The 9,800-nt window shown below is 37.3% G+C and overlaps 1 protein-coding gene across 4 annotated transcripts in view; it reads right to left on the bottom strand.

The window, feature by feature from the left end:
• LOC117424599 (protein BANP-like) overlaps positions 1 to 1,004 on the bottom strand; it is a 162,021-nt gene extending 161,017 nt beyond the window's left edge. For all 4 annotated transcript variants that reach the window (XM_058992560.1, XM_034041109.3, XM_034041108.3 and 1 more), the window contains exon 1: positions 764 to 1,004. The gene's annotated coding sequence lies outside the window, so the exon portion shown is untranslated. The remainder of the gene's footprint in view (positions 1 to 763) is intronic.
• Between the last annotated feature and the right edge of the window lie 8,796 nt (positions 1,005 to 9,800).

Below are 9,800 nucleotides of genomic sequence, written 5' to 3' on the forward strand. Positions count from 1 at the left end.
CAAACTATGGCAAAAAGATTAGATTCATTCATTCAATGAAAAAAAAAAGTTGTTGTCCACTTATATAGACTGATGTTGAATTTGGCGTTTTATGCCCAGTTCTCTAACAGCTAAGTGAATCTTAGGGCAACTTTACTGTCAATAACAGTTTTTTTTATTTTTCAATAATACAGTACTTAGCTTTTAGGACCCATGTTTGGTGACCAATTCAGATTCGTAATGACGAGGTAAAAGGTACGTAATATTAATAGAACCGAAAAAATAGCTAGGTATGTCAAACAAACTTGTAACCGATAATAAAATAACAATAAGTTACTCCATTTAGTCCTCTTGTCACGCAAATAAAAAGCGTAAAATAAAGCAACTTATATCAATCAAACAAGCTGAAAGTGTTGTTTCATATTTAAAAAACACAAAACGCTTAGGCAAAAAAATGCAACCTTTACAACAATAAAAAAAACTTGATTTTATTATTATTATTATTATTATTATTATTATTATTATTATTATTATTATTGAGTAACTCGTCCTGGATATAACAATGTACAATTGGTTTAAAACTAGAAGCTCGTTCGGGCCTTGCTGGCTAAGCACTACAATGAGCACAGACACCGAATTATCTTCTAAGGTCATTAATAAAACAATGTGTAAAAATAATAATAATAATAATTATTATTTCTGAAAATATAATTCAATCCTTTGTCCCCGAACTCCCCAAGTCTCCCGGTGTGCAATTTGACTGCGTCAGTTTGGTTTATATTACCGTGTGAATGATGAATTCTCGTGTTGTTTGTTAGAGATTCCGATAATGGCGTCCTTCCTCGCGAGAAAATCCTCCGATTATTTTTCTGGCTCTGTGTGTCTGTGTTCTTCGCTGCGCGGCAAAACGGAACCTGCCGCTGTGGGAGGAGGTGCGGCGAGCAGCGGTGGTGCAATGGGCTGACCAGACCAGACCAAACGAGACGAGACGAGGTAGAGGGCGGTAGCAAAGCGAAAGGATCGAATGGGAGGGGAGGGGGGTGATTACAGAAGGGAAAATGTACTGTATCAAGCGACAGAACCATCTCAAGAGTCCAAACAAGCCCAGTAGGGATTCCAGCTAGTAGAATTACGCAATGTGTTCTCTTGTTCTTCGTTTGCTTAGCAGCGTTTCATTAATTTATGTATGACCTAGTTTTTTTTTTTCAAAAGAGAGTTGGGTGTCAAGACGAGCTGGATATTCTTCTATTCTGCTGTTATCTCTTAATGTTTTTGTTGTTTTTTTTTGTTTTTTTTAGTAGTACTGTAGTAGTATTTAAACCTGCGTAGATAATATGACTCGGGAGTCTGTTGTGCCGTTTTCATCTTAGAATTCTCCATTTATTTGAACAATTACATTGTAACTGCGACGTGGGCTGTATAAGCTCGACACTTAAATACATACATAGACCTACAGTACAGCCATATGACTTGTTCGTATAGTATCTTAAAGTGCACACATTTTACAGCTTATACAGTTTGTGTGAACAAATGACTACTAATAACACATTGACATTATTCATTCTAAAATATTGAGGTTAGACCTCTGAGAAGTTTGTCTGGGAAGTTTTTTAACATCACTAGGAAATACATCACTTGCATACCTATAGAATACGGACATCATTTCTGTTTAATAGTGCGGCATGGTGGTGTAGTGGTTAGCGCTGCTGCCTCACAGCACCAGGGTCCTAGGTTCAAATCCAGCTTAAGGTACTGTCTGTGTGGAGTTTGCATGTTCTCCCTGTGTTTGCGTGGGTTTTCTCCGGGTACTCTGGTTTCCTCCCACAGTCCAAAGACATGCTGTCCAGGTTGATTGGTCACTCTAAATTGCCCTCTGTGTGTGGTGCCCTACGATGGACTGACGTCCCGTCCAGGGTGTAGTCTCGCCTTGCACCCTGTGTATGCCGGGTTAAGCTCCGGCTCACCGCGACCCTGTAAAGGAGTAAGTGGTTAATGATAATGGATGGATGGATTTCTGTTTAATTGCCCAGCCCCATGTTTCACAATATGAATCTTATTATCGTGGCACCTGCAGGGCCAAGCCCTGACTGTAAGATATACAGTATTAAACCTGTATTTTTAAGTCGTGACATTTTATAACTTTTTCTACGTTGTGGTGATGGTCACATATATACAAAAAAACACATTCTTAACATAATTTCCTGCATCAGTGTGACAGTTGTGGCCAAATTATCAGCGTAGATAGGAGTCTAAAAGAGATAGCTTCACATATCGACCTTCATTTTTATGACGTTGGCAACTTTCCTGTTGTTTTGCTGGCAAAACACTGCTGTGTACTCGTGCTCACTAATATAAAGATAATGGGTGATCTAGCCTATGTCTATAGCAGGAAAACTAGAACTGAAGTAACAGCACAAAGGGTTATCAAAAAATACAGTAATCAAGTGATAGTGATAAAAAAACAGATTGATTGCAAGCATCATAAAAGTATGTGAACAAACACAAAGAAGGTGCAATTTGAAGCGGCTTACTCTTAAAACAGTAATCTTGTCTGTATAGTCATGTTTTTCCAGAATACAATATTTATACAATACAATTACTATAATCTTTATTAATATAATTATACAATATTTCTGCTACTTACGTACAATATCGACTGGTTATCAACAGTAGTAATCTACACTGAAAACATACTAGATGAATAATGGTTTTCTAAAGTGATTTAAACAGAAACACTCTAGTCTAGATGTTCTTTTGTTTTTTTTTGTTTTTTTTCCTTGGAGGTGGCAGTAACATACAAACCCCTACCAAGGATTTAAGCATAACATTACAGAAGCAAGTGCTATGAAAAAGAATGTCTCTCATGATTTCCATTTAAAGTAGAATTATACCTCATAATAACAAATATCTATGCACAGTTAACAAGGGTTTCTGAGATGCAGCCTTCAACATCTCAACCAATCTGGTGTTACAGAACTTTAAAAAGTAGCTCACCTTAATCTACACTCAGTGTGTGAAATAACTTTTAGAAATGTAATTCTTCATTGGTCTAACCAATCAAGGGAATAACTCCTCAACATTCACTCTAAGCTAGCATGTGATTTACTGTAAGCGCATTCCCTCCCCTGTAACTTTATTGTGTTTCTCAGTAATGAATGTAAATGCTTGTAATGAGTAAAAAACTAAAAAACAAGAATGTGTCACAGGCGGGCCTTTGGGGGCCTTGCCCGTCCAGTTTAGGTCCAGTGCCCCCCCAGTTTCAGATTCTAAATTGATTCAGTACAGTCAGCTTCCAGTTCTAGCGGTAGATGCCCGCTGGAATGTCTCAGCATCAACTGTGAATCAAATTTAAAATCAATCCGCGCAAGTGCTGTCTTTTTCTTTTTTACTTGCTGTGTTTTTAAGCGTAGTTCACTATTGGACAGTAAATACTAAACAAAGACACAATGGGTCAATTGCAACAAACTTACAGAGTTAGTACGGAGCTGCGTACTAAGTTGCGTACTAGCTAGTACCGTACTATTTCGGGATAATCCCCAGCTGCGTACTAAGTTAGTACCAATTGCATCGAAAAAACAAGCAGAACAAAGTTGGAGACTAGCTGATCCCCAGATTTAGTACAGTACTAAGGATCAAGCATTGTTGTTGTTACCAAACAGGAACTGAAGGGGGCTCTAAATCATTCATTCATTCATTATCAGAACCGCTTCTTCATCCTTTTACAGGGAGCCAGACACGGTGCAAGGCGGGATGGCTCTGATTCAGAACATTTGAAATATTTGTAACAGTAATGTATGTATTTTACGATATTATGAGCTAATAATCATTTTTACAATGTTACAAATAGGCCGACATTTATATATAAATATTAATTTGTCTCTAACATACATTTATGTGTGCACGTAATATTTTTCTTTATTTTATTTAAGATATATATGCATGGTAAAATACTCCATATCGGGGCACACGGACTGCCTGTAAAATACTCAACCAAGTGCAATGCCATGAAATAAACTAGCAAAGCTGGTTTTTGACACTCAACACACACGGGCTGTTTCGACACCGTTCTCATTGGACCACAACAAGTACAAAACAGGGAAGGGGTAGTATTCTGAAGAAGTATCATAGATAATCACTTCTAAAAACACACCGAGAAGAGCACTGTTTATTTTATTTTTCAATGTGCCCCCAGGTCCTACTGTGTAAAATAACACTTAACTCACATTCTACCCACTGTGTCCCTACTCCTCGATATCCCTGCTCGCCCTAGAACCACCAGTGTCGAGTCCCCCGTCCCCCCCCCCCCCAAAAAAAATAAATAAATACGTCTCTCAAATGTGAAACCTACTATCACATACTACAGGCTCTACATGCATGACTGTAATGCTGCCAACACCTTCATTATTAGTAGTTAACAGTATTGTAGTCGTAATGTAATTTTATTTTACTATTACAATATCTGTACAGGCAGCAGATGCTTCAAATATAGTGACGACGTATATATGTGTATATTATATGCACACATTATTATTTCAACAAAAATAAACTGCCAGTACATTCTGGGACTTTCACATGTCTTCCACTATTCCACTTAGTACGATACTAAAATTCTTAGTCCATAGCAAGAGTTAGACTAAAGTTAGTCCCGTACTTAGTATCCTCTAGAGGGCAGCAGCAGTTATTTTTGGGTTCGTTGCAATTGATACCTTTTTTAGTACGCAGCTGGGGACTAACTTAAACCGCTAAATTCGTTGCAATTGGTATTTAACTTGCGTACTAACCACGGAATCATCCCCAGTTAGTAAACTGCTTTCCGTTCGTTGCAATTGAGCCAATTGGTCCAAATTATTAGCCACCAAAACCAGCCAATCAATACTTTGCATCAACGAAAGCAGCCAATACTGTACCTGCAACTGCCGAGAGCCAATTACAGACTATCAGCTCGACTGGCTCACAGACCCAGCATCTTTCAACAATAACAAAGCGAGACGCGGACAGTTCAGTTTGCTCCATTCATATGTAGATTCAAGAGAGTCAATCTCCTTTGGCAAAAGGTTGCAACATGGTCAGTTATCAGGCATTTTAGAGTGGTATTTAATGAGAGATTGTATTGGTAGATCAGACTCTATCATTCATTCCTTAGGCAATGTCCAGATTATAAATAGGGGTTTAAAGTCCTAATAAATTAAAAAAAAAAAACATTTAAATCTATTTAGTAATTAAAATGGATCGTTTTTCTCTTTATAGTATGCCATCCTTGGTTTTTATTTAAAAAAATGTTGGGGACTATTTTCTTAGAACGTCTTTACTCAGCGGAAAGGTACCTGACGAATCAGTTCAAGCTAAATTTAGGTTTTAAGGTTTTTTTTGTTTGTTTTTTTAAAAAAACAATGGTAAAATAATTTTATAATAGAGATAGTGCCCTCTCGATGATGGCTCTATCGTGATAGTTAACCTTGATTTTCGTTAGTGGCCTCGCCTTGGGCTCGGGACTCATAAATCCAGTCGCGGTCAACTATCACACGTAGAGCCATCATCGACGGGCACTATCGCTTAAATAAAATAAAATTTATGAGAAGTCATTAATCAAATCAAATTAAAGTAAAGCATAATAATAATAATAATAATAATAATAATAATAATAATAATGTCTTGTTGCTTCTGGTGTTTGGAAACCACTTCGTAGAGTCGCCTTGTCTGATTGTTTACATGAGCGTCTGATTTTTATATTGTATTGATTTGGCATGTGTGGGAATCTGTTTCAATCTCTGTAGAAGGCCTGCTCACGGTATGATTGTATTCCTTTCAAGTATTGTTGCTTAGACACCCCGTTGTTGCTAATGCGGTAATAATAATAATAATTTAAAAGAAAAAAAAATCCGGAAAGAGCCGTGGTAATTCGTGCTGTGTGGATAGTTCATAATTGATTTTTTTTTTATTTTCCAATATGAGCCCCCCTAAAAAAAGTGCCTAACCCCCCCCCCCCCCCCCCGAAAGCGTTCATGCTGTCGCCAGGCCTGATGTGTTATTTCAGTTGAGGACAGAGTTCAGCTACAATCTGAACTGCAGGCATAACCAGGAAATGAACTTGATGTACTGTTACTTTTCACCTTATTATGGTACCCCTGTGCCTTCTATAGTAAAAACAAAAAAGTTGGCTTATGAACTTTCTATGTCTTGTTTGTCCATAGTACCTAAAAAGATGACAGCTTGCAGTCAGCAATGCCTCAGAGCTATCAAGGCTTATTATTGTTACCAATTAAACAAAACATTATTTATAATTTCAATTTAGAGCCTATGTAGACCTTAGACACGTAGCCTATAGATTCCTGGTATCTGCTCATTTCCTGTGCTATAGGCACATCTTCCAGTTGCAATTAAAGCATTGGTGTATATCTGACCTATAACATAAGATGTGTGTAAATGTTACAAATCAGGGTTTATATTATACACCCAGAACAGGTTGGGGTCATATTATGGCTGTTCCCACCAATTTCAGACACATATTATTACTTGGATTTTGTTAACATTCAAAAATGAATTGCTGTTTTTTTTTTTTTTCCTAATACTAACCAAACACACACCACCAACCACCTTGTCTATGATATTATAGCTCATTGTTGTTTGCTACATTATGCATCCTACACTTTACCATAAATTGCAGGGTTTGTGATCCAGTTAGTTTACATCCCCCGAATGTAAGTTCATTTGTATTGGAAAGAATCCCTCCCCATTTCAAACTTGTTATTATACTGTACCTTTGTAGTTTTTGTATCTGTAGTTTTTGTGATTTCTTCCAGCTGCTGGATGACAGTTCAAAGCACACCTTAAATGAAAAAAGTTTCACATCAAAGTAGGGGTCAGAAAATAGCAACTGGCTGAGAAAAGTGGTCGTGCCTACTTTTACTGTAGCTGTCTTGGCAAGTCTAGAGTGCTTTAACTGTGTTACTTGAAACCTAAAACAGAAATAACAGTAAGTTAAATTAACTGTGTTTTGTATCGATGTACATAACAATCCACATACTTTTTTATAATGCACTAATTTATAATATGACTAGTGATTCAAAAAAAAATTCAGGTGTGCGCTTGCTATTTATTTTCTAGGCTACAGTAATTAATTGTCATGATATCCATGGATGTGTTCAGCAGTAAAACCTTGAAAGAACAGGAGTTCATCATTTACTGCATCTATGTGCTAAAATCAGATGTTGACACTCATCCTGTGGGTACCTCTTTCATAATTTGTTTCACAATAATCAAATTACAGTATTACACGATAAAACTTGTATTAAACTCAGTGATAAAATTAGATTGAATGTACTATTGAGTAATGACCAACTTTCATGCTTGTATTTTTATGTTGATATGAATTGTATTCTAATTCACCAAATTATCTTATATAGTTTATTCATTGGAAACAACTCATTAAGAATCAAACCTTGCTATTGTGTCCTGAATATCATATGCAAATTATAAAGTAATAAAATATCTATATGTTTAACTTTATGACTAGAGGACTGATAAATGAGTACTAACCATGAATTTTCTTACATACAGACATGCTCAAATGTGTTGGTACCCTTACAGCTCATTGAAATAATGCTTCATTCCTCCTGAAAAGTGATGAAATTAAAAGCTATTTTATCATGTATACTTGCATGCCTTTGGTATGTCATAGAATAAAGCAAAGAAGCTGTGAAAAGAGATTAATTATTGCTTATTCTACAAAGATATTCTAAAATGGCCTGGACACATTTGTGGGTACCCCTTAGAAAAGATAATAAATAATTGGATTATAGTGATATTTCAAACTAATTAGTTTCTTTAAGTAGTATCACACGTCTCCAATCTTGTAATCAGTCATTCAGCCTATTTTAATGGAGAAAAGTAGTCACTGTGCTGTTTGGTATCATTGTGTGCACCACACTGAACATGGACCAGAGAAAGCAAAGGAGAGAGTTGTCTGAGGAGATCAGAAAGAAAATAATAGACAAGCATGGTAAAGGTAAAGGCTACAAGACCATCTCCAAGCAGCTTGATGTTCCTGTGACAACAGTTGCAAATATTATTAAGAAGTTTAAGGTCCATGGAACTGTAGCCAACCTCCCTGGGCGCGGCCGCAAGAGGAAAATCAACCCCAGATTGAACAGAAGGATAGTACGAATGGTAGAAAAAGAACCAAGGATAACTGCCAAAGAGATACAAGCTGAACTCCAAGGTGAAGGTACGTCAGTTTCTGATCACACCATCCGCCGCTTTTTGAGCGAAAGTGGGCTCCATGGAAGAAGACCCAGGAGGACTCCACTTTTGACAGAAAAACATAAAGCCAGACTGGAATTTGTTAAAATGCATATTGACAAGCCACAATCCTTCTGGGAGATGAGTCAAAACTGGAGCTTTTTGGCAAGTCACATCAGCTCTATGTTCACAGATGAAAAAATGAAGCTTTCAAAGAAAATAACACCATACCTACAGTGAAACATGGAGGAGGCTCAGTTATGTTTTGGGGCTGCTTTGCTGCGCCTGGCACAGGGTGCCTTGAATCTGTGCAGGGCACAATGAAATCTCAAGACTATCAAAGCATTCTGGAGCGAAACGTACTGCCCAGTGTCAGAAAGCTCTGTCTCAGTCACAGGTCATGGGTCCTCCAACAGGATAATGACCCAAAACACACAGCTAAAAGCACCCAAGAATGGATAAGAACAAAACATTGGACTATTCTGAAGTGGCCTTCTATGAGTCCTGATCTGAATCCTATCGAACATCTATGGAAAGAGCTGAAACTTGCAGTCTGGAGAAGGCACCCATCAAACCTGAGACAGCTGGAGCAGTTTGCTCAGGAAGAGTGGGCCAAACTACCTGTTAACAGGTGCAGAAGTCTCATTGAGAGCTACAGAAAATGTTTGATTGCAGTGATTGCCTCTAAAGGTTGTGCAACAAAATATTAGGTTAGCGGTCCCATCATTTTTGTCCATGCCATTTTCATTTGTTTTATTATTTACAATATTATGTTGAATAAAAAATCAAAAGCAAAGTCTGATTTCTATTAAATATGGAATAAACAATGGTGGATGCCAATTACTTTTGTCAGTTTCAAGTTATTTCAGAGAAAATTGTGCATTCTTCGTTTTTTGTGGAGGGGTACCAACAAATTTGAGCACGTCTGTATATAAGCACTAACAATATTATCACTGGTTGCCGTTTTCTTTTGTTGAAGATGGTTCTTTGCTAGTATTTCATACTTTAATATGGAATGTAGATATTTCAAAGACAACACTAGAGAAGTAAAAGTTGATTCTTCTTCCTGGTACACAATCCCTTCCTGTGCAGTAACTGAACTCCACTCCAGTGGTCTAGCTGCAATCAGGCCATGTAGACAGCTGGGACAAGATGCTGCTTGATTTTAGAGAATTTTATAGCACTAGGCAATTACACATAAAAGAAGTGGTTGATGTAATCCATGGATTCATTGGTGCTGTAAAATTCTCTAAATAAATTTCAACTGTGGTGTATCCTGGTGAGGTATAGGTTGATCACATTAACCCCAAAGTAACTTGGCATCTGGCACCATGCTGGGTTAGAGAAAGTTCTCTCTGCATGCCTTTCTTTCAGTTGCAGCAGTAATCTTGCACGTCCTAGTCATTTCACCCTGCAGAGTCGAATTGTTTACACCTCTCCTGTCATTAGCCAGTAAAACGTGAGCTTTCTTTAACCTAAGACAGTATGAAATACCTTTAATGGAACAATCGTATTCAGTTTTATTGAGAAATATGAATTATGAGATAAGGATACCTCTCTGTGAATTCTGCCTATTCTGCTTC

Source organism: Acipenser ruthenus, chromosome 19 (genome assembly GCF_902713425.1).
Source record: "Acipenser ruthenus chromosome 19, fAciRut3.2 maternal haplotype, whole genome shotgun sequence".
NCBI lineage: Eukaryota > Metazoa > Chordata > Actinopteri > Acipenseriformes > Acipenseridae > Acipenser > Acipenser ruthenus.